The 24307-nt window shown below is 42.1% G+C and overlaps 2 long non-coding RNA genes across 2 annotated transcripts in view; one reads left to right on the top strand and one right to left on the bottom strand.

Moving 5' to 3' along the window:
• The window catches only part of LOC310698702, a 32818-nt gene extending 15161 nt beyond the window's left edge, over positions 1 to 17657 (bottom strand). Inside the window, exons 1-2 of the long non-coding RNA XR_014521709.1 lie at positions 17575 to 17657; positions 9325 to 9852 (exon numbers count right to left, since the gene is read on the bottom strand). This is a non-coding gene — a long non-coding RNA (uncharacterized lncRNA). The remainder of the gene's footprint in view (positions 1 to 9324; positions 9853 to 17574) is intronic.
• The window catches only part of LOC310698888, a 411787-nt gene that overhangs the window by 76825 nt on the left and 310655 nt on the right, over positions 1 to 24307 (top strand). The window lies entirely within an intron of this gene.

Below are 24307 nucleotides of genomic sequence, written 5' to 3'. Positions count from 1 at the left end.
GAGAGTTGAAGTCCTTTTTTCCCTCTCTGTCCTTGAAATGATAAAGCTGCTTAGTCAGTGTAGAAAATTCAGCTAGGCTAATGCTTTTTCTCTCTCCCTCCTCTTGCTTCTGTGAGATTGTCTGCATTTTTTTCTTAATGATCAAATCAAGACTGCGGACTCAGTCCTAGGCTGCAATTACTGGGGTTTTCTTGAGGAAGGTACTGTAGGTGATGTGTCCTTGGTGATGACTCCCTCAATAAATGTAAATGTCAAGGGTATGAATTGCAGTGGTATGAACTGATCACTATGGAACAGCAATGCCAATTTATGAACAGGCTTCTTTGAATTACTGTTATTGTTACTATTCCTATTACTGTTATTATTATTCTGTCAATATCAACATTGTCAGTTTATACCACCTATCCAACCAAATTATCTGGGCAGTTTGCAATTAAAACCTTAAAATAAAATAAATCACGAAAGCAAAAGCTCAAGCTCACTACTCCACCCCATCCCCAACCTAAAAGCAACCTTAGAGCAAAGGGACCCCTGACAGTTAAGTCCAGTCGCAGATGACTCTGAGGTTGCGGCGCTCATCTCGCTTTACTGGCCGAGGGAGCTGACGTTTGTCTGCAGGCAGTTTTTCTGGGTCATGTGGCCAGTGTGACTAAGCCGCTTCTGGCGAAACCAGAGCAGCGCACGGAAACTCCGTTTACCTTCCTGCCGGAGGGGTACCTATTTATCTACTTGCACTTTGACATGCTTTTGAACTGCTAGGTTGGCAGGAGCTGGGTCCGAGCAACAGGAGCTCAGCCCGTTGCAGGAATTCGAACTGCCGACCTTCCGATTGGCAAGCCCTAGGCTCAGTGGTTTAGACCCAGCGCCACCCACATCCCTACCCCCAACCTAAAATAAACATAAAACATGTAGCAACAGAGAACTCACATGTAGCAGAGATCATGACTACAATGCCATTAGACATCATAAGACAGATCCAGAGAAAGGCAATGTGACATTTGACAAAGACAGCTCTTTAACAGCAAGGTTTTCGGGAGACTCCAGGGTCACCACTGAAAACCCAGCTCACGTAGTGACCCCCCCCCCAATGTTCTTGGACTCCAATTCTACTCATTCCTTAACAGTGACCATGTTAGCTTGGGCTGACGGGAATTATTATGTAAGAACATCTGGTGGGGATCACATTGGCTCCCTTTGCTCTAAGACAATGGCATACCATGGATTATTTTATTTCACTTTCAATTTCCAAAGGTCTTGGGACCTCCAGATCAACTGAATATGGGCAGTTTACTGCCAAATGGGCTGTGTGTTTGCAAAAAATTCCAATTTGCATCCCAAATTAATGTGCAGCTCTGAACATAATGACTGACAAAATAATTGGCAAAGAACAGAAAAGAATGCATTTCAAAATTCAGCACTGAATGATACTTTCTAAAAACTTGTGTGGGTTAAAATATGGACAATGTCAAAAACTGAATGTCAAAGCACAGTTTGGAATGCTGTCTTTGGAAACATGTTTTTCACTTTCTTTGGAATGTCTAAAATAGCTGAGGCACTTTGGAGCACAATCTTATAAGTATCTACTGAGATTTATTTTGTGCTGTTTTATTAAAATATGTATATGCCATTTGTTATACAGACATCTCATTTTGGCATTCAGTAATATCAGAAAATATAACACAAATAGAAATCATTAAAATGCAGTAAAATTCTTAATTAAAAAAAATATCCTTAAAATATTATAAAGGTAGCCATCAGTAGCCAGGAAAAGCCATGGTAAACAAAGGGTTGTATTCAAATAAGTTATTTTCAGTGTAGGGTCATTGGAAATTAATGGGTCTAAGTTACTGGTGTCCATTATTTTCATTGTTTCTACTCAGAGTAGGTCTAACATTGGATAAAGCCCAAATACAATTGCAGCATGTGTCAATGTAAGTCCCAGTGAATTCAATACAGCTTACTTGTAGGTAAGTGTGTATAGAATTAGAATCTCATCTCCCTAGATTCATTAACACTTATTGCAAATAAATAGCATGATATTTCCCAGTGTATTTTGGCTTCCTAAACTGGTCGCCTTGTCAATATTCCAAGATGTATCCAGATGGCACTTCACACGACCTAGTTCCTGTTTCTGGAGATTGTTCAGGATATTATGAATCAGAATCCGGACACATGTTGGATTTTTCACAAAACTCAATAAACTCTCATTTCCAGAAGAGTTAATCAGATTTAGGATTGCATCTCAATAACTAGTAAAGATTCTCTATTTGTTTTGGGTGTATAATATGTTGGACCACTGTTCTGAAGCAGCTGGCCTGAGGGTGGGGGTTATTTTTTTACTGACTTTTTCAACAGGATAGGAAGAAAAAAATGTATGCAGAAGAAAACAGCGGATCAAGATAAATTAACAAAGAGATCATGTCCCGTTGTGACAGAAAAAATATACAGCATGATCAAAGGAAATGAAGGTCATCATATAAGCTGAAACTATAAGGACACAAAATGTATTTAGTCAAATGTGTCTTTCCAAGGAGATTGATGGCCTGATGTGTGTGTTGGAAAGACGTCAAGATTAATATATGATGCAAAAGGAAACCAAACAGCAAGGCATGCTGTTTGACCAAGGCTCTAGAGAGCCAAGCCTGATGAGTCCATTTCTCTTGAAGAGCTAGGTGCTATATGAGTGTTCCGCTTTTGAAGCAGTGCAGCTGAGCATTTTTAGACAGCTACTTAAAAAATTAATGTGTTTGTGCGAGAGAAGTGGGGAGATTGTCCTTTGTGAGTGACCTTCTCTTAGTTATTATTAAAAAAATTCTCCAATAAATCTTTAACAAATGCATGGCTTTTTTTCCAGTTTAAATAGTTGCCCCATGTACACTTATTTGAGTAAATCCAACTTGGACCTAAACATGCAGAGGGTCAGTGATAAATTATGAATATCCAAGAGCCATGATTCTGAAACTTACTGTGAATAGCATTTCTCTAGCATATTCCCTCCCTTTCCAAAATTCTGCATGGTTTCTCCATGCAATACCATGGAGAAAATGGCCCTAGGTTCAGATGACTGAGCTAGCCCCTCTATTTCAAATAAGAATTTATCCAGAGTAACAGTGTCTCTTTAATTTTTTGTCTACATGCACCTGATAATTGTGTGTGTGCATGCAATCTGAACAATCCATTCTAACATACATGTGAAATTCTTTTTCCTTGCACAAAAAACTATGAGATTTTACCTTCCAGCAACTGCTTTTTAAATTTATTCTGTGACATGTTTCATGTCATGTTATGTCAAGCTGCATCTGTCAAATCACATTAGCTGATGTAACACTGTATGATGTGAATGAAACAACCTGACAAGATACATCACAATAAAGTACTTCACCTAGGACGTTGTGAATGAATGGCTACAGGCCATGGAGAGTCTTCAAGCACTTATTTTGCCTGTGGCAAGGAAAATTCAAGCTTTTCCATTAAACAAAAACCAAAACAAACAAAACCATTTACTTTATGAATTGAGTACTGTTCTTTGCGTCATAAGATTCTTGCTTGACTTTTATACTTAATCGGCATTTTTTATGAGAATTCCAATGTGAAATATTCAGCCCTAGTTCACGAGAACCGTTCCTGTAGCCTATTCTCCCCTGTAGTCTATTTGCTTTGTTCTCTCCTGTAATAGCTTGCTTCTTGCAAGTTGACATGGAGCTATATCTAAATACTTAGACTTTCAAAGAAAAAAAAGATATGCAAGTATCTAGGGAGAGTTCTAGACAATGTTAGTTCTGATGGTTCTTTTAAATCAGGTTTCCCCAATCTTTTGGAGTTCATGGGCCCACTTTGCTCATTGCTCCACTCAACATCTGAAAATGATCTTCAGAAGGTTGCCCAGAATAGAATATGGCTCTTGTGTTGAGAGGCCACCTCTGCTCTAAAACTGTTTTAGACAGTTACATATCCTCATAGCTAATCATTTCAAAGTTGCAAAAAAACAGTTTCTTTCAGCTATTAAATGCCTGGGTGAACAGGAATGTTTTACAATTCTTGCTGAAAGTTAGCAATCGGTTGCACCTCACCAGGGAAGGCATTCCATTACTGGGGAACTAATAACAAGAAGGCTCTGTCAGAAGGCCAAAAAAGGGAAATACAGTGGTACCTTGGGTTACATACGCTTCAGGTTACAGACTCCGCTAACCCAGAAATAGTGCTTCAGGTTAAGAACTTTGCTTCAGGATGAGAACAAAAATCGTGCTCTGGCGGCGCAGCAGCAGCAGGAGGCCCCATTAGCTAAAGTGGTGCTTCAGGTTAAGAACAGTTTCAGGTTAGGTACGGACCTCCGGAACGAATTAAGTACTTAACCCGAGGTACCACTGTACCCTTAAGCAGGTAGATCTTAGGAGCGTAGGAAGCTGCCTTATACCAAGTTAGTAAGTGGATCCATCTAGTTCTGTACTGACTACACTGACTGGCAGCAGTTCGCCAGCGTTTGGGGCAACCCGCACCTGGAGGTGCAAAGGATTTAACACAAGGCGTTCTGGTTGCAAAGCTCTATCAAAGAAGCTAGAGCCCTTCACATCATCTCTTGTCATACCTGTAGCTTCCTATTTTCTCCTGGCATCCCTTGTGATGGGATTGTCCTACAGGGCAATCACTACCCACTTCCACTGAACCACCTTCCAACCTGGCATAGAGGGAGCTCAGAGGCAAATTTAGGGGAGCGTGACTGGTTCAGTCACCCTGGGCACGGAGCCCAGGAGCATCGCTGGGGTTGCCACAACTATGATTTAAATTATAGTGTGAGAGGCGGAGGGGTGCCACTGAAATCTGATATCCCAAGGTCTTTCACTGGGGAGCTTATAATAAAAGAGAATAGACACGGGCACTCCATCTTATATTTAGCTGGGCTCTTTTGTGTCTGGTCAGACTGAGCGTGCCACTAAAGAGCACTCCTTTTCTCTGGTTTCTGTTCTCCCAATGTCTCATTTTTTCAATCTTAAATTCAGCAATTTGCTTTTTTTTTTTTTTTTAAAAAGAACTTACGGAAATTTCTTTAAGAGGAAACTTTTAATATCCAATTTTGACTAATATACACAGTTTTGTAGACCATTATATATTGCACCCCCATTTTATATTGCGCATGACTGTGTGTATGTGCCGCACCGGGAAATAAACAAATAATTTGATTTAAACCTGGAAATGGCAGGAGAGAGCTGAAGAGCCCTTGTGCCTCAACATGAGACCCTCCCCTGAGCCCAAAGAGAACTTCGGTGAGGGTGGAGGAAGCCCCAAAGATACAGGAGGCACAGCCAAAGTCTAACAACAGCTGAGACATACAGTTTCACAGCAACAGATGCCACTTTCCTATGCACCCTCCAGTCTTCTTCCAGCCCCAGAGTTTCAATTCTAGTTGTGGATATTTTTGGATACTATATTCTTGGTCTGGATTAGAGAGAGAGAGCAGCAGAGAAGGCATTTAAAGGGTGCTTAGAGGGTGCTCCCCACTTACACGGTTTTCACTTACACACACAGGGGCGTGGGATGTAACCCCCCATGCATTTTGTGTGTGTGTGTGTGTGAAATTGACTGTATATGCCTATTTATGCATACTTTATCCTAGTAGGTGTGTTTTTGTACACATTACTTAGCTGGAGAACTGCCTTGCAAAATTCAGAAAAGTGTGAATTTCAAAGAACGGCTGTATTTCAATTTGCATATTGTTTCGGAAATTGTGAATTTGGTATGATTGCTTTAAAAAGTAAACTCCATTGATTTCCTTCCCAGTCTCCATACAGCATAACTCCCAGCAGTAACTACTCCTTGATTTTTTTTCTCCCTACCCTGCATTTCATACTTCTTTAGTTAGGCCATAAATAATTTAAGGAAGGAAGGATGAAACTCGGCTTCAACATCTTGCTGGCTTTTCTCTGCCATCATGCTGGGGCGGGGGGAGGATTGAAGAATTTTTATTTGTATTCTAAATGTCTCTCTGACTCCAGTTCTTATTTGGCTGTCTGTCTTTGCAGCAGCATGTAAATAACAAAATGCATTACTGTAATATAAACTTAGGGAAGAGAGGATGAAATATTTTGGGTAATAAAATTAAATCCTCTTTGCCACTTCCATTGTATCCTGCTAGTGCTGGAGAGTGCAAATGAAGGGAAGAGATATCTAAAGCTGAAAACACTGTATTTAGCTTTTAAGAAGTGCCAAATGGAAGCCTATAAAGCCCTCGGTTATATCAAGGGTTCCTTTTGTGCTGCTTGACGTGCAAATCTGCACAAATTAACAGAGTAGATTTTTAAGTTTACATATTTTGGAATCTTAAAATAGTTAGATTGATTTACACTTGGAAATATTCAATAAAGAAAAGCCTGAAGGCTATTAAAAATAATAATAATCTCCAGCTGTTGTCCTGTCATTTTGCTTTATATGAAAACAAATGACTAGACAAATGAACAAATTAATCCATCTTTCTCCAATAACAGGCAATCTGGTGTGCGTATGTGCTTTAAATCATGCAATTGCTTTTTATTAAGTTGAAAAGGAAATAAACTACGTCTAATAAAGCATAGTGGAAAACTTACATAATTCACACAGGAAGCTGCTGCAGCAGTATACTAATGAGACTTATGGTGCAATCATTTGCAGGTTTGCTCAGAAGTAACACCTACTGTGTTCCCTGGAGTTTACTCCTTAGTAAGTAGGCTTAGGACTGCAGCCTAGCATTGCAGCACTGTACTGTACAGACTTCCCTGGAAGTACAGTGGTACCTCGGATTACAGACGCTTCAGATTACACATTTTTGGGTTGCGTACCGTGCCGAACACAAAGTGCTAAATTGCACTTTGCGCATGTGCAGAAGCACCGAACTGCAACCCGCGCATGTGCAGATGCGGCGCGGTGGGTTGCGAATGCTGTGGGTTGCGAACATGCCTCCTGTACGGATCACGTTTGCAACCCGAGGTTCCACTGTAAGTCCTTTTGAACGTTATCGAGCTTATGTATGAGTAGATTATACTCTTACTGTTTTGTAGTGCTACAGTGTTTAATGCAAAAGACCATGGCTCAGTGGTAGAGGATCTGCTTTGCATGCAGAGGGTTCCAGTTCAATACATGGCATCTCCAGATAGGGCTGGGAAAGACCATGTCATGGAAATCTGGAGAGCCACTCCAAATCAGTGCAGATAATCCTGAGCTAGATGGATCACTGGTCAGTGCAAGCCCACTTCCTAGGTTCCTATAATACTTGTGGCAAGGGACACGGGTGGCGCTGTGGGTTAAACCACAGAGCCTAGGACTGGCTGATCAGATTCAGGTTCGAATCCCCGCGACGGGGTGAGCTCCCATTGCTCAGTCCCTGCTCCTGCCAACCTAGCAGTTCGAAAGCACGTCAAAGTGCAAGTAGATAAATAGATACCGCTCCGGCGGGAAGGTAAACGGGGTTTCCGTGCGCTGCTCTGGTTCGCCAGAAGTGGCTTAGTCATGCTGGCCACATGACCAGGAAGCTGTAGGCCGGCTCCCTCGGCCAGTAAATCGAGATGAGCACCGCAACCCCAGAGTCGGTCACGACTGGACCTAATGGTCAGGGGTCCCTTTACCTTTATAATACTTGTGGCAGAGAAAATATTGCAAAACATAAAAGTAAAAATGAGTGGACAGTGTTTAGGACACTGCCCTCCCCACAAGGACTTGCAGCTATATCAACCACTTCCTAAGTGGCTCAGAAGTTAGTAAGATGTGTCTTTAGCTGCTATCCACACCTCCCCCCCCATTGAACAACAAAGACAATACATACAAAGATAAAAGCAAACAATAAGAACAAAATAATATAAGTCCAACACAAAGTGCTTTTGATAATAAAGTCCAAAGACAAATAAGAATACAGAAGTGAATGAAATGAATACAATTATAAAATTGTAAATGAGATATGAAAACAGCCTTACATTATACAATGAAAAATACTAGACAAGACAGTAAGAAGGCATTGCACATTTAATAAATAACCCCAAACAGAAGGATCAGTGCCAGTGCTAGTCACATGAAGATTACATACCAAATTCTCTGAAATAACAATGACCATGACTTTATTGAACCAGTTATGTAGAGTACAGCATGAAGTGCCTTTCCAGCCCTGAGCAATGACTAATTGAATGGCTACAATAAGATATGCAACTGTTTACATATAAGAGCTGCATTCCCTTTATTAAAAACAGAACACATAGTTTAGGGTCCAGAAGCAATCTTTTACCTGATTTTTGTAATTGCTTGTTTCCAGTGCCTCTCCATAACTTTTCACCTGATGGGCAGTGCCATGTGATGCTGGGTGGGTGTGACCAGCTAGCCTTACCCGGTTAAAAACACAGGGCAAGGCTGGTGCCAGATTCCATAGCTGGTGGAAGGAACAGATATTCCTGAGGGTGGGTGGGAACAGGGAGAAAGATCTAAACCCAGTCTATCTGTCCTACATGGATAAGTGAAGAGAGAATGGCATGGAGCTCCCAACAGAGAAAGAGGAGGGAAACTTCTGCACTCAGGTCCTCCTTCCAGGCTCCAAAACACCATCTGGCTGGCCACTGCGAGAAGAGGTTGCTGGACAAATGAACACTTGGCCTGATGCAACAGGGCTCTTCCTATGTGCTTAACTGTAGCAGGCAGAGAGATGAAGGCATGTGGGGAGGTGGGTGGGTGGAACATGGACAGCAGATATGACTCCATAGTAGCCAGATTAGGAATCATAGCTATGACACTGCATAGTGGATCCAACCTAACAGTACTGAGTGAAGCCGCTTCTCAGCCTAATAGAGGTCTTTTAAGATCCCATTTAATTTCCTGAGCACTTGCTCTTTCTTTTTGTTAGGACTCCCTGTTCTTTCATATGAAAGGGCTAGGTACCACTGGGATGACAAAGACCTGCTCACCTGGTGGCCACCACTGAATGGGACCCTGTAGTGCCAGTCTCCCAACAGCTAGAGAAATGGAGATCTGACTCTCCACAATCTCCTCCTCCTCTATTGACCCTCTCTAGAAATACAAAGTTTCTGTGGTATACAAGCAATAGAACTATAGCACAAAACTAAATCAGTTTTGAACAATTTACAAGAATCCTGCTGTTCACCCTAAAAAAAAGTATTGATATATACTCATTCAAGGTTTTTCTATGAAATTCCCTTTAATGAAATTCTCAGAGTAGCTTCAACTGAATGCTTGCAAAGATCCAAAGTTTTGTGCTCATTCAATCTGTATGCTTGCAAAAAAAAAAAAAGGTGGGTGCAAAGGACCCTCTAGCACTGCAGCTCTTCCCCTTCTTTGCAACAAAGCTCAGAAATTCACCTTCAGGTAGTAGATGGAAATGAGGTTGTGTGATGTTCTCAGGACCCAGACGAGAGACTTTCCCTGCCATGGTTCTCTTAAGGATCTTTGTCCCAGCAGAAATGAACATTTCCCACCTCAGTTGCTCTGGTCCCATCCCTGGTGAGAAAAAACAACACTGTTTGGGACTGACATCATTTCTGCTGTTTCCCCATGAAGCTTCAGGGCCTTGGGGAAGGGGGAGGTGGTGGTAGAGCCAGTATGGGATGGTAGTTAGTGTACAGAACTAAATTGGAGGGGGTCACAGGTCCAAATATCCACTTAGCCAGAAAGGTTGTTTAAGAGACCTTGGCCTAGCCTATGGTACAGGGTTGTTGTGAAAATAGAAGGGAGAGGCACCATGTACAAATCAAATAAGTAAAGGTGACCTGTTCTTCAACATTGAGAAAATGTACTCACCCCCTTTGACTGGGTTGAAAGAGATTTAATTTCAAAGTCGCACCTAGCCATCTTTGAAACTCATCTTGTGCCAGTCAGTCTTGGACAAACCTACCTCCCAGAGTTGTGGTGACAAAATACATTAGAGACACTATCCTGAGCTTCATAGAAAATGGGGATAATTAAAAACCTTATTTTGTTTTATTTATTTCACAAAATTTATATACAGCTTGATTGTGATAAAACCTCTAACATTATAATACATTGCTACTGTCATATACAAGACATCAAGTGAGATGGGTTTTCCCACCTCTGCTTCCTGAGGTCTTTCTTCTGATGGAATTGGAAAGTGAACCTCAGATTTTTACAGACTTACTGCAAATCATGTGCCAGAATGCTAAACTACACCCTCTGTTTCTCTCCAAGCCTAGGCAATAGACTTCCTTCTGAAGATTAGTACAATCTCTTCCTCTCTTTTTGCACTTCTGCCTTAAATAGACTTTTGAAAAGTGAATTGTGCTCTGGGCTGTCATGTGTGCCAACTGTGGAATATCCCGGCGTCTTCACATCTGTCAGCTCTTGCCAAGGATGCGTTAAGTGCCGTGATGAATTCTGGCAGCTGCCCACTAATATCATCAGCAAGTTTGTTTGCGGGGAAATAAGTGAAAAGATCCTTGACAAGTGACTGCAATTGCTTGGATCATTAGGCTACTTCATGCACAGATGGAATTGCAACGAAAATTAATAGAAGGTGGCAGGTTCTCGCTTTCCTCCTCCCTTCAGCCCACACTTGGCAATCTTTAAGATGCCTTCTGAAGCTGCCTGGCTGAAGCGACTTACATCTGTGGCTTTTTGCTTTTGTGTTGTGGACCCAATTTTGCAGCTGGTTCAACAATAGACTGAGTGTGTCATATTTAAAATGAATGGTGCGGAAAGCTTCTACCTTCATTCAGCTAGACACTTTGCTTTAAACCCCTGGTCCAGGGGTCTAATTTGGCCCAGCAGGGGGTTCCAATTTGGCTCATGTGGCTTTCCCCCCACCAAATCATGTTCCTCATCTGAAGTCACATGTGAAATCAGGTGAGGGGCAGGTGGATACTCAGTTGCCAATGTGCAGTCAGAAGGCTTAACATCCACTTCTGATTGTGCATTGGCAAGGAAGACTTTCTGTCACCCCCAATCAGCTGATTGGTGGTGAGGGTAAGCCAACTGGAATCGGCTGTGCTACTACCAATCCTCTGCAGGCCAATCCCAAAGGCAGAGTTTGAAGTCAGCACCTATCATTGTGAATTTTGAAGGATGGTTGTGTTTTGGGTTGTGTATTGTTTTGGGAAATGCAAATTAGATAGGTTTGCCTTTCAATGTGAACTGAATCGAATGATGGTTCAGACTCGTTGCACTGAACTGAGAAAGATGCCAGAGTTAAGCACTGGCTCAAAAGTGAATGATGCTAATCCTTCTGTTCTTACACCACATTCCAGTGTGATACCATGTGTGCTACCCCAACCACAGTAGGCTTCCTGCTCAGAACATTACCACACATACACAAGTTTCTAGGTGCCAAACCAAAGATTTAAGAAGGTGCAAAGCCCTGCTAAATGTTGTTATTCTTCAGAAAATTCCACCAGAAGTCCTCAAATGGTTTACCTGTGAAGGAACACTAAAATCTTCTTCAAACTCAGGTTTGATTTCAATACGAAAGCTAGCTGAATGGTAACCACAGTTGCTTTCAAACTGAAGGCCATGTAAGGAACATGTGATCATGTAGCCAATAGTTTGGGGAAATGAGAGTTGTAGTCTATCAACATCTGGAGACATTCACAATTTCCCCTCATTTGGCTTAAAACAAGGGTAGCTAATATGGTGCCCTCCAAATATTGCCAGCCTGCAACTCATAATTCCCAGCCAGAATGACCAGTGTTCAGGTATGATGGGAGTTGTAGTCCAGTACATAGGCTACTGGTGAATTTCATTTCCATACACATCTGGCATCGCATTTGAAAATGAACTTTTGATTTTAACAAGAGTTAGAGATACAGTCGTGAACAATAGATTTATCATCAGTGATCAGTGATGGTAACCAAATGGTATTTTCTTGTTTAGAAACAATAATACTCTTGAGTACCATGTGCTTGGATACAAAAGATCATGGATTGCTGCCATCTTTATCCCCAGCTTAAACCATCTGCTAGAAAATTCTAACTCCCAGTATGGAATTATTTTTTGTTAGGTTTAAAACTAGACCAGGGTCTAGTGATTCCATCCTATGAGACTTGTCATGATCCCCTTTATTCATCTTGCCCCAGCTGGCTTTCTAGCAAGTGTGTATACTCTGGGACATGAGGACAGGAACAGTTGGTCCAAGTTATGAAACCAAGGTCAAGGCTAACATTCACTTCCCTTCTGAGTAAAACAGCAGCCGACTAAGCCTAAAATACATGTGTGAGGGAAGGCTGTTCATCAATTACAGTCGGTTAACTTTCTCTCTCTCTCTCTCTCTCTCTCTCTCTCTAGCAAGTCTTTGTAAAATTGACACTGCAATTGTCTGCAATTAAAATGCCAGCTGGAACAATAAAAATCTCAGGAGTGAAAATCAGTAGAGTCGATGGACAAAGTACAGCAGACATCTTAAAATTGAGAGGTTTTACTGCCTTATAAAACAAAGTGTACCATGTTGACTAATGCTCAGAATGTAGACACTAAAATCAGGCACTCGTAGACTGTCCCCTGTGAGTCACAAACATAAAAAGTGCAAACAGAAATGCCATCTCTGCTGTCCTTTGATAGTGGTTTCCCCTCTAAAATGAGAATTTTGAAGACCACTTTCATAGTAAGGGATGTGAAAATAAAGTAAAATCCTGGCTTCTAACTTCACCCATCTTGGGAAACTTGGTTTCCGTGATAGAAAATGAAGGATGCAAGCATCATTTATTGATTACTTATTTAGTAGAGGGTTCTTTTAAGAAGCAAGAATCCACCTTTCCTCTTACATGGCGCTTGGGCAAGCTTACGATTAAATAAAAGTGAGACAAAAATACATTAAAATACTAATAACATATTAATAAAAGAAAAATGCCCACAACAAAAACAAATTATAACTGTGAAATGAAAAGCCCATCAAACAGAAGGTGAGCCAAATGATGAGTCTGATCTTGGCAGTGAAAATCTGTACACAAAGGGCCAAATGGAATCACAGGTCACATCCACACCATACGTTTAAAGCATTATCATACCACTTTAATGGTAATGGGCTCCCCCAAAGAATCATGGGAACTGTGCTTTGTTAAATATGCTGAAAACTGTTAGGAGACCCCCATTCCTCTCACGGAACCAAATTCCCAGAGAATGCTAGGTATCGTTGTTGGTGAAGGACTCTGTGTGAGAGGCAGGGAAGGGAAGATCTCCCAGGGGGAGATGCTGGGAAATGAAAAGCAATCTCCCATGTGAGAGCTGAAAGGGTTCACATATTTTTGTGTGGGACAAGAGTTAATATCTACCTGTGATAGAGGACTTTGCATTATTCCTTTCCTTTCCTTTTTGTTGTTATTTTTGTTTAGATTGGTTCATTTTTTATTGTGATGTATTACGAAAATTCTTAATAATATAATATCTATCTATCATCCATATATCTATCTATCTATCTATCTATCTATCTATCTATCTATCTATCTATCTATCATCTACCTATATCTATCTATCTATCTATCTATCTATCTATCTATCTATCTATCTATCTATCTATCTATCTCTATATCATCTATCTATCATCTATCTATCTATCTATCTATCATCTATCTATCTATCTATCTATCTATCTATCTATCTATCTATCTATCTATCTATCTATCATCTATCTATCTATCATCTATCTATCTATCATCTATTTAATGAGTTGAAGGAAGAACCTGGTATAGCTGGGCTTTATAAAGACTGGATGGCGTCTTCCCATCTCTCTCCCTCTCTTAGTATTGTTTATCTGACTCATTCTTGTGTAAGGAAAGCCACAATAATTGTTTGTTCAGGCATGTACAGCTCTTCTAAGAACAGTTTCAGGTAACCAATTAGTTCATTTAATTACGTTTATACAGAGATCTGGCAAAGATCTCTGAAAACATTGTCACTGTGCCATGAAATACTTTGCCCTCTCTCACATAAAATAAACAAGTATTGGCTTACATTTAGTATTTAATTTCAACAACAGACAGCATAAGGCTGCCTAAAGAAGTCAAACTTCTTTAGATGGAATGGAGCACCTGCCAAATATAATTTAGCGACTCTGCTGGCACACCTTGCTTTCCATTAAAACTACCTTTCAAAGCTGACCAGCCAAAAAACACATGCTATCTGAGATCTATAAAGCTGATCAAGGTATGTTAATTAAACACATAACAACATATTTGTTTGTTTTTTAAAAAGGGGGAGATTGAATCCAGATTTAATCATACTCAAAGTAGACCTAGTGATATCAATGGGAATTAAGCCTATTGATTTTGCCGTACCTATTCAAATTATGACAAAGTCTGGATCCAGCCCAATAGTTATTTCTTTTCTTCAAATATAGAATGTCTGGAAGTCTAGTAATTCCAAAGCACCTTTTAGACACTGAATTGTGTTCAACTAAGTTTTGCTCTTAATAGACCCAATGGAATTAATGATCATGACGTTTTTCTGGCCAATAATTTCAATGGGTTTACTCTGAGTAAAACTTAGTTGACTGCAACCCACTCACTTTCAGTGGCATGCAGCTAAGTTCTATATCGCAAGTAACCTAACTTACCTATGTTCACTCATTTCAAAGTGTCTTCTCTCAGTAATGTGTAGTTGAATATCACATTTTGTGCAGAATAAACATGTGGGGATGGCATTGTTGTAGTTTTGAAACAGACTGGTTTTATATTATTATTATTTATTTATTTACAACACTATATATACTTATGAAGAGAAAGAAGGAAAACGATATTCGTCAACGTGGCAAATCCAAGCATGATTAATAAAACAAAACAGGAATGTGAACAAATACCTTCAATTAATTCATAAATTATATACAGTGATATTCCTTAACTCAAAGCCAACAACATATACACCTGATTAAATAATTTCATTTGCTTTCCCAAGAAATTAGGATGCTACAACTATTAATTATCAAACTATCATACTATTGTTGAAGGATTTGTTTTATATTTTAATTGTGGATGTTTAATGTTTTGAAGGAAATGTTCTATTGTGTGTCTTAATTATTTGTGGACATTTTCATATTTGATTTTATGTTTCTGAAATTATTAGAAATGATTTTGGCATGTAAGTAGTCAATAAAACAATCAAATAACTGTGGTAGCAGGCTCGACATTTTGACTGGAACCTTTGGCCATCCAGATGTTGCTAAACTATAACTTCCATCAGCCCCGATAAGCATGGACAATGGCTAGGGATGGTGGGAGTTTTAGTGCAGCAACACCTGCAGTGCCTAAGGTCTCCTACACCTGCATTAGAACATAGGGTAGTCACTTAGAAATCAGCTGCTCAGCACTTATAGCAGCTCTGCAGAGATCAGCTGCACTACAGAATTTCTCAGTATAGTGTATAGCTGGATGGCATTCAACTACCGTATTTTTTTATCTATAAGACGCACCAGACCACAAGACGCACCTAGTTTTTGGAGGAGGAAAACAAGAAAAAAAATATTCTGAATCTCAGAAGCCAGAACAGCAAGAGGGATCGCTATGCAGTGAAAGCAGCAATCCCTCTTGCTGTTCTGGCTCCTGGGATAGCTGTGTAGCCTGCATTCACTCCATAAGACACACACACTTTCCCCCTTACTTTTTAGGAGGGAAAAAGTGAGTCTTATATAGCAAAAAATACGGTAATGCACAGAAGAAAAGTCCCTCAAACCTACATAGACAATCAGACCATGTGAGGTTCATGCCACTGGTTGCTAAGCAACATCTCCACCAGTCTTCCTCTTGGCTGGTTGGCTTTAACATTAACAAAACTAACCCTTAAGTCACAAACTGATCTATTCCTGCTGCTGCTTCCAACCCCACCTGCCTGTCAAAATCGCATATGGAGTTGTGCATGCCAGAATGTGTACCGCTGGGGTAGATCTTGTTCCCTACTTCTAAGTTATAGGGAAGACATTAGTTCTAATACAATTATAATTAGTCCAATCCCAAGGCTGGATAAAGGGGATATTGGAAGTTAATTAACTCAAAATACTGAGTCATTACAGACATTGAGGAAGGTCAATAGCTCAGAGATTGAGCATTTGCTTTGGGTGTAGAAACTCCCATATTCTGCTTCTAGCATCTTCTGGTAGGACAGTCTGAAAACCTGTAGAGCTGTGTGGACAATACTGAGCTAGATAGACCAACAGCCTGACTCACTATTAGCCACTACCATATCAATACAAGTTCCCTACCGTATGGTGGCAAGGTGGTTACAAGAATCATTGGCCAATGAGAACCCACTGCCTGTTTAATGTGATGCCCCTCATGCGACAGGTAGGGGCGGGGAGCTGCATATTCCATATGGTACCTCCATTTGTGTTGTAGATAGGCACAACAAGAGTCAAACAAAGAGCCAGTACATATCAACCGCCCTCTTTCCACCCATCTCAGTGCACTCCAATTCAATGCAGACATGCAAAAGTCCCACTGAAATTAATAGGGCATAAATTAGTCAGAACTAATTGACTTCAATGGGATTTGACTGGATTTGGGCCAGGCTATTTTGTTATTATATGGAGGGTATTATCTGTGTGTGTTGATGTGGCTGTTTCCATATGTGTGAGGCCTGAAAGAATTGTCATGGCCACCCTCCAAAGCTCAACAACTTTGCCCCCCCCCCCGGCCCCAAAAGAAAAGCTCAAAAACTTTTGTGGATTTTCACTTTTTGAAATATGGCAACCCTAGTCTACATGATTTGATCTATTCTGGTGCCATTTTGAGAGGGAACTTTGTTGTCAATGTAATAGACCTTTTTTCCTCCTTGCCCAGGAAACATATTGAATTGGCACAGTGAATGAACTTTGCACTTTCTCCTTAAGTTAAGACCAGCATTGACACTCCATTTCTTCTCTTCTGATCACTTGAACTAGAAGAAACCCTGTTATAAGCCTGTGTTAGGAGCCCTGCTAGACAGCTAGACAGCTGCATATATCCCTTTTTAATAACCGGTTATGTTACCAACTCCTGTGTGAAGCATGAGTGAGTAATTGGCATTTAGCAGAAAACTCACCCGCTACACATTGTTCCTGCCAATAGCAAACTCAGGTGGTCAAGTGAAACTGTGCCACCCCAAAATAAGGCAGTGTTTTCTACATTCTTATGGGAGCCAAAATTATGTTTGCAAGCAAAATGTAAAATATTTTTAAAGCCACAGGCTGACAAGAACCTGTGTGTTTATGTGACATAGGAAAAACTGAAAGGGAAATTAAAATAAAAGGGAATTAAATTGAAAGAGAATTAAAATAAAGGGGGGGGGAGAGGAAAGGAAACTGGTTTGCTCAGGCCTCCTAATACCAGGCTGGGGAACCTTTCTAGCTGTCAACTTTCAGATTTGAAAATAAGGGGTCAGCAGCCTCGAAAATAAGGGATCAGCAGCCTCACCTGTCCCAGGGACAGTCTACGGGATATCTAACAATCCAGGATAGCAGCAGGAAGCAGCGGGAAACAGTGCTGGAATAAGGGAATTCCCTGCAAAAAAAATGGGAAGCTTGACAGCTATGGCTGGAGGGCCATATTTATTTCTGCAGGCGGCAAAAACTGGAACAACAGGTGTGACTCTTAGTTTTGTACAGTAGTTTGCTTTCTTGCCATGCAAAAATAAGTTTTCTACATGCCTTCACATTTGCATATCTTCATCCTCCAACTGGAAAAACAAGAGGCATTGCTGCAATTCAGGCCAAAGCGCTCAAGGAGGTATAGAGTAGGACTGGTGAGAGATGCAGCCTGGGTAGGGGAGGTGTGGCCTGAGGAGGAGGTAGGTCCTGAAGGCTGAATGGAGAGACTTGGAAGGTCACATTTTGGCCCCCAAGCCTGAGGTTTTCCACCCCTGCCCTAATTGTAGATATCCTGGAAGTAGAATTAGGGTGGTCAGGACTACTGTTTCCATATAGCACCAAAATGCTTAGGACTCGGTATGATAAACAGGTCCAGACCTGGGCCTCTAGCAAGACAGCAGGAAGAGTCTCAGAGGAGTAGAGGGAAATACAGAGGTGCCCCGCAAGACGAATGCCTCGGAAAACGAAAAACTTACAAGATGAAAGGGTTTTGTGGTTTTTGAGCTGCTTCGCAAGACGAATTTCCCTATGAGCTTGCTTCGCAAGACGAAACGTCTTGCGAGTTTGTTTCCTTTTGAAGTGGGAACTGGGCTGGCAGGGAGCGAGTGAGGGAGTGACCTACCTTTTCCAGAGGGATCCTCTTCTGGAGAGGGCACAGAGGAGGCAGGTGGGCTGGGATCCAGCGGATCTGGCTGGGTCTCTGCGCTGCCGCCTCTGCCTCTCTCTCTCTCTCTCTCTCTCCCCCTCCCCACGTGGCTGCTCCATTTTGCCCTACCTGCTTGAAGGCAGGAGGAGGCGGGACCAAGGAGGAGGAGGAGGAGGCATCCACTGCGCTTGGGCCGCCGCGAAGGCGCCTTTGCGGGGGTGGGAAGAAGCTGGGAGCAGCTGCTGAGACTGTGGGGAGCCCGGCGGCGTGGCGCAAGGTAACGGGGGGAGCAAGGGAGAGTCGGTTCCTCGGCTCGAACTTCCTTTGGCACCTCGTGGAGAGAGAGGGAGAGGAGCGGGCTAGGGCTTTGATGTGGGACGCGGTTTGGCAGAGCGAAGACACGGCAAGGCTTGGCGACAGAGGAAGGGGGGCTGTTTTCGTGGGGAGGTGGGAGGGTGTGTCTTTGCCTCTTCCCAGCAACAGATCCTCCAGGCTGGGGAAACTCCTCCTGCTGGGGAGCAACCCGCTTTGTGCTTTGCCCACTATCCCATTATAATACAGTACCAGGGTGCATCGGTACTTCGCAAGACGAAAAATCCGCAAGGCGAAGAAACTCGCAGAACGGATTAATTTCGTCTTGTGAGGCACCACTGTATGTGCTTTTCCACATCCTTCTATGAAGCTTGAACAGGACTATAAGGCTTCTATTCCAGATGGGAAATTCAGCATGGTTTGGATTTTAATGTGAGCTTATGTCATTGACAGTTTCCAAAACAATATGCACAATGATCACATACCGTCCAACATTTCTCCAATGAAAATAGGGTCGTCTCATTCCATAATGATAATTTTACTATTTATACCCCACAAATCTTACTGGGTTGCCCCAGCCACTCTGGGCAGCATCCAACATATATAAAAACATTAAAAATCCTTCCCTATACAGTGGTACTTCGGGTTAAGTACTTAATTCGTTCTGGAGGTCTGTACTTAACCTGAAACTGTTCTTAACCTGAAGCACCACTTTAGCTAATGGGGCCTCCTGCTGTTGCCGCACCGTCGGAGCACGATTTCTGTTCACATCCTGAAGCAAAGTTCTTAACCTGAAGCACTATTTCTGGGTTAGCGGAGTCTATAACCTGAAGCGTATGTAACCTGAAGCGTATGTAACCCAAGGTACCACTGTACAGGATTGCCTTCAGACTGCTTGGGGGTCAGATAACTCCATACCCTGCAACATTTCTCCAATAAAATAGGGATATTAGTAGATAAATAGGTACCGCTCCGGCGGGAAGGTAAACAGCATCTCCGTGCACTGCTCTGGTTTCGCCAGAAGCAGCTTAGCCATGCTGGCCACATGACCTGGAAAAACTGTCTGTGGAAGCAGACAAAAGCCGGCTCCCTCGGCCTTTAAAGCGAGATGAGCGCTGCAACCCCAGAGTATTTGCTACTGGACTTAATTGTCAGGGGTCCCTTTACCTTTAAGGAAAAGTGGGACATTATGGGATCAAATCAGAAACCGGGGCGGCTTCTCTAAATCAAGGACATCCCTGGAAAATAGGGACACTTGGAGGGTCTGCAATCACAATTTCCAACTTCACATTTTACAAAATGCAACCATACTTTAAAAGATGCACTTCTCCAAATTCTTTGATGTGATTCTTCAGTTTAACAATAAATACAAAAATGTATACCAGGGTACAATTGTGCATAAAAGCATGTTAAGTGAATAAGATACAAATATGCATTACGCAGTGGATAATTGCTTGAAAAAATTTCCTTATCAGGCACAATTGTGTACAGAAATGTGCTTGTTAAAAGAACTTTGCAGTAAAATGCTGATGAATTTTCATGATAGCTTGAATAAATAAATAAAGATATGCTATTCTAGATATAAGACTCTGCTATTCCGGGTGGTGGTCTTCTGCATGCTTCCTCTTGGTGAGTGCACAGGTATCACTTCTCAACGCGGCCTCAGCACTATTGATGTCAGTATTCACCAAGGCTACATCAAAGTTAGGATAACATATTCAAAAACAGACCAGTTGTGGAAAGGTGCCTTCACTTTCAATGGCTCATGCCCTGTGAAGGACACCAGGAGGTTCTTGCGGATAAGACCTTTAGGTAATGCCCCCCTAAGGTAAAGGTAAAGGGACCCCTGACCATTAGGTCCAGTGATGACCGACTCTGGGGTTGGGGCGCTCATCTCGCTTTATTGGCCAAGGGAGCCGGCGTACAGCTTCTGGATCATGTGGCCAGCATGACTAAGCCGCTTCTGGTGAACTAGAGCAGCTCACGGAAACTCCGTTTACCTTCCCGCCGGAGCAGTACCTATTTATCTACTTGCACTTTGGCGTGCTTTCGAACTGCTAGGTGGGCAGGAGCAGGGACTGAGCGATGGGAGCTCACCCGGTCTCAGGGATTCAAACCGCCAGCCTTCTGATCGGCAAGTCCTAGGCTCTGTGGTTTAACCCACAGCGCCACCCGCATCCTAATGGCCCCTACTGGTGCTCAAAAACAGTGTAATTTTATCTCAGCATCAATTCACTGCATCTCTTCGGTGTTCCCATAAGGGAGTGTGGTTGGAACCCTAAAGACTACTCAGGTCACACCTTCCACATTGGTGCTGCCACTACAGCATTTGAATGGGATTTAGAGGCAGAGCACATCAATACTTTTGGGCACTGGTGGTTGATTGCATACAAAGGCTATATCCTCTCATTTAATGTGTTTTTATAATAATCCTCTTCCAGGTACCTCCAGCAATAACGTCTGAATCATGGGCCACAGTATCATGTACTGGGCACAGCAGCATGCTGAAGCAACATCCTGGACCATGCACCTTCATTCAAGAGCCACAGTTATTTGAATGGGGCAGCACAGCATGTGTTAGGGAACACTTCTCCCTACATTGCTGCATGAATTCACTATTTGTGTCCCCAAGCTCTTGGTTCTCTGGCTGGGCAAGAGTGATTTGGTTTCCATGAAGGATATAAAGCTCATCATGGCTTGATATGATGAAAGTCTGTGTGCACGGCATCTAGACCTCACAGTCCTCTCATCAGAGCTTCTTCAGTGGCAAGAAGCAAATGAGCCAGCACACATAAACTATTCCCTGTGAAAGATCAGCAAGGCATTGTGGGATGTCACTGTGCAACTTGAAGGGCAAGCCATTCCCCATCCTAACATCAAATTCGATAACCGGGACTTTTTCAGACCAGATGGCATTCACTTATCCACCTCTGGGAATGAGCGCTGGGTAAGGGTATCTCTGATTGGTTGCACTTGTAGGTGGTTGGGCAGTGAATCATCTTAAAGAGCCATCTCGAGTGGCAGTTAAAGTATTGAGTGGAATCCTACTCTGCAAGCTTTGGGTGAAGTAGTATGTCACCCTGTACTGAACCAGTGGCGTATTCAGGGTACCCCATTAGAGGGGTCTTAGTGGAAGTCTTTGTCTAGAAGCAAAGCATGGGGCAGATGGGCCATAAAGTTTCCACTGGTGGTCTTATGATGGATACCTCAGTAGATCAGTGTTTTGAGGAGGCCATAACCTGAAACAGTTTAAGACCTCCAGCAGGAGGCTGGAATGGATATACACCCTTTGCCTGGGCCAAAGTTACGTACACCTGTAATCAATAAAGTTTTAATCCAGGCTGCTGTCTGCTTGAGTTTGTTCTATCACAACTCACCTTATTCACTGGCCAGGGGAAGGTAGCACTGGGACTTGGACTGCAATGCCAAAGTTACCTGGAACTCAGTTTGAAAATTACTTCCTGAAGAAATCCCTTTTTAATTTTGTGTAAGCATTTAATAGCAGACAACTATACTTATTAGTGGAGAAAATCTTCATACAAATTAGAAAACATCTGGTAGAACTGCGAATTTGTGCCTGTAGACCTGAATCGTAGGCATCATCAAATAGGTTGGAAGGAATTATAGTAATAATGATAGTATTGCTCCTGAAGCTGAAAATGGCTAATTGCACAGCCCTTTTGAATTGGCAGATTATTTGACTTGCAACAGCTCTTGTACATTTGCATGATTCAGGAACGATTAGCTCCTTTTGCAAAATCAGTGCTGGTCTTTTAGCAAAACCCACATTCAGGTAGAGAGTGATTGATTTACTTCCAAGGGGAAAAAGTTTGTTTATTTTCTTGGTGAGCATAGATCCAATATAAAGCCTGACATCTCATGGAACTGAAAACAACAATCAAAAGATGACTAGCTATACTTTTTTACAAACAGAAACTGTTTCCACTGTGCATATACTTGAGGAGCAGTTGTTTACAAGTAACGATGAATTTCAAAGCTGAATTCAATTTTCCTTTCCTTTGACACAAAAGATGTGTTCAAAGTAAATAAGGAAAGAGTGTAGGAATGAAATTATTCAGCTGTCCAGAGGGTAGTACATGAATTACAGCTACACTAATAGCAACTTTTGTTTCTTTAGATGACAGCAGGTATGAATTTCTGAATTTATTCCATTACAATTGAATGAAAAATTTCTCTCGGAGAGTGGAGCACTGATGTTACATCCATCACAGTCTGATGGGTTTTGCTCCTCACAAGCACATAAAAAAAGGTGTGGCTTGAACAGCAAATCTACAAGTATTGAGACAAGTTTTAAAGAGCACTAGAGTGGTGCTGTGCGTTAAACCACAGAGCCTAGGACTTGCCGATCAGAAGGTTGGCGGTTCGAATCCCTGAGACCGGGTAAGCTCCCATTGCTCAGTCCCTGCTCCTGCCAACCTAGCAGTTCAAAAGCACATCAAAGTGCAAGTAGATAAATAGGTACTGCTGCAGTGGGGAGGTAAACGGCATTTCTGTGCACTACTCTGGTTCGCCAGAAGTGGCTTAGTCATGCTGGCCACATGACCCGGAAGCTGTACGCCGGCTCCCTTGGATAAAGCGAGATAAGCGCCGCAACCCCAGAGTTGGCCATTACTGGACCTAATGGTCAGGGATTCCTTTACCTTTAACTTAGAGCGATAAAACAGTGGACTGCAGGACTCAATAGGAAAGCAAGTCTAATCTTGACTGACTTGCAAGGCTGAAAACTACTAGGTGGAAGATTCTTTCATGTTAAGGTAATAAATCTGAGGCTGGTCTTTCTCGATTGTATGCAGGGGACTTTTAATTCTCATTCTCATTAACGTTATCATCATCACCATAATCATTTGCTAGTTTCTGAGCAAGCTCTGCCAGATTGCCAGTGGCTTGTCATCCAGTAGGAATAGAACCAAGAGTTGAAGAGGGAAGAGGTTCCCCTAGCACCACCAGACTAAATTCCCTCATTTGTTCATTGTTCCTGATGGGATTACTCCACAAACTAAGGGATAAATTCAGATGGTTGTTAAGAAACATGTGTCCTGACCAAGTATGTGAACAGTACTCCAAACACATACAGTGGTACCTTGGGTTACAGATGCTTCAGGTTAAAGACGCTTCAGGTTACAGACTCCACTAACCCAGAAATAGTACCCCAGGTTAAGAACTTTGCTTCAGGATGAGAACAGAAACCGCGCAGCGGTGTGGCGGCAGCGGGAGGCCCCATTAGCTCCCCTCAGGTTAAGGTTAAGTGGTACCTCAGGTTAAGAACAGTTTCAGGTTAAGAACAGACCTCCCAAATGAATTAAGTTCTTAACCCAAGGTACCACTGTAATGTCAATTGTCAGAAAGAGCATGGCTATATCTACAGAAAATTGGCAGATGTCTGGTAAGTAATTTGTTTAGATTAGGGATGGGGAAACTTCTTCTACCTAAGGTTCACATTTCCTTCTGGGCATTTCTCTAGTAGTCAGGGTCAGGGATAGAAGTAGACTGAGTAACCTCTGGGCAATAGTATTGAGTTCAAGAACATATGCTACCCAGGCAAAAATACCTAAGGAAGCTGCAAAGCAGGCCCAGTGTGAGATATGGTCCAGGGAGAGCGTGTGTGGCAAGAGAGGCTGTTTGATCTGGATAGAGTGCTGAGGGCCAGATAGAGAGAACTAAAAGGCCACTTTGTGCCCAGGGGCATAAATTGTCCCATCCCTGTAAAGCTTAGATAAATTGGCTTGTTTCAGATTAATGGTAAAAAGATGAAGATGCATACCTGAGTTCACTTCTACTTCTAAGATATACTACTGTATCTGTTTGGTCTT

Source organism: Podarcis liolepis, assembly GCF_965112155.1.
Source record: "Podarcis liolepis genome assembly, chromosome: Z".
In the NCBI taxonomy this organism is placed as follows: domain Eukaryota; kingdom Metazoa; phylum Chordata; class Lepidosauria; order Squamata; family Lacertidae; genus Podarcis; species Podarcis liolepis.
The sequence above is the reverse complement of the archived record's forward strand: the minus strand, read 5'-3'. Positions and strand labels throughout refer to the sequence as shown.